This window comes from Gossypium raimondii, chromosome 13 (genome assembly GCF_025698545.1).
Source record: "Gossypium raimondii isolate GPD5lz chromosome 13, ASM2569854v1, whole genome shotgun sequence".
Taxonomy (NCBI): domain Eukaryota; kingdom Viridiplantae; phylum Streptophyta; class Magnoliopsida; order Malvales; family Malvaceae; genus Gossypium; species Gossypium raimondii.
Genome location: NC_068577.1, coordinates 13,439,682 through 13,441,304, shown reverse-complemented (window position 1 = coordinate 13,441,304; position 1,623 = coordinate 13,439,682). Strand labels below are relative to the sequence as shown.

Genomic DNA, 1,623 nt, shown 5'->3' with positions numbered 1-1,623 from the left:
GGGAAAAGAAGAACTTAAAACCCTAGACCTGACAACCTTGGGAAATAATCAATGTGGGAATTAACCTAAAATTGGTTTGGCCTATCCGTAAACACCTTCACCCCAAACTAGTTTGGACTGTGAGGTCGGAAGATAAGTAGTTCTTGCTGACTTATTGTTTGAGTCAAAAACTAGAAGATCCTGTTGGGATAGCAATGAGTTGATTGACGAGGAACCCAAAGTGACAGTTGAGGGTAAATACCAAAGCGAGCTAATCACCCATAATCAGATTTGATTTATCCTATTCTCTAATCTCTTGAATTTTGTTTCTTTATGTTGTTTTATTTTGTTATTATAAGAAATCTTAAACTTTCTTTTATTACCATCGTACTATAACTAAATTAAAGTACTAATTAGATCTTTTGGTGTTTAGATTAAAATTAATCTAGCACTCGCCTCCCTTGGGTACGATCCTCGTAGTACTCACCTATTCCGTTGTAACTATATTACAACTAGATCCGTATACTTGCAGATACTACCTCATATATCTATATTTTTTGCTGCAGTATTCACACTCTAGATGTGAGTATGTTTGGAGGTAGTCAAGTTGTTGGCACCGTTGCCGGGGAGACAACGTCACTAGTTTGATTTTAATTTTTGCACTTCAAAAGGAATGATTAGAAAATTTTGAGGTTATAAATACAATTTTATTTTATTTATTACCACTAAGCATCTCTTTTTGGGTTTAGTGTATGACTCATAGTAGAAGCACACCTATTGTAGCAGTCATAGATCTAGAGAGAATAATCTAAAGAAATCTTCAACAGCAACAGTAGTAGCAGTAGATGAAAATCTACCAGCACCAGCACCACTACCCGATAACATGCACATGACTCGTAATGAGAGAACCTTAAGAGACAATGCATTACCAAGTCTAGACATGGTTTAGGAGAGTATAACGAGGTTTAATATTACATCAAATAATTTTGAGATTAAACCGGCAATGATTCGAATGATCTTGAATAACTTGCAATTTAGGGGCATAATAATTGAGGATCTGAATCAACACTTAAAATGGTTTCTCCAATTGTGTGATACTTTTAAGTACAACGGGGTCACTAATGACGCTATTTATATTCAGTTGTTTCCCTATTCTTTGATTGGTAATGCCTTTTCTTGGTTAGATTTGTTTGCACCAGGGTTTATGACGACATGGGATGAGCTCACTAGAAAGTTCTTGCAAAATTTCTTCCCTATTAGCAAAGTGATTCAAATAAAAAGAGAGATTGTTGTCTTTAGACAGATGGAAGGGGAGAGTTTCTATGAGGCATGGGAGTGCTTCAAAACGTTGATTCAAAAGTGCCCGCACTAGAAATTCCCTGAGTGGATGCGACTACAATAGTTTTATACTGGGTTGGATGCGAATGCAAGATCAGGATTGAACGGAGCAACAGAAGGAGCCCTCATGAACAGAACGTACAAGGATGTGCTTGAAATAATTGAAAACATGAAATTGAACTCCTATCAATAGCCCATTGAAAGATTCACATATGGCTAGAACACTGCCACGGTGAAAGTTATCTAGGAGGATGACAGGTATCAAGCTAGTGGATAGACTTAATCGTATCGAATCTGCTAATAAAC

General features: G+C 36.6%; 1 non-coding gene across 1 annotated transcript; it reads right to left on the bottom strand.

Annotated features, from left to right (window-relative positions):
* Positions 1-1,250: 1,250 nt before the first annotated feature.
* LOC128036368 (small nucleolar RNA R71) lies at positions 1,251-1,356 on the bottom strand. The gene has a single exon (XR_008193165.1). It is a non-coding gene; the product is annotated as a small nucleolar RNA R71 (small nucleolar RNA).
* Positions 1,357-1,623: the final 267 nt, after the last annotated feature.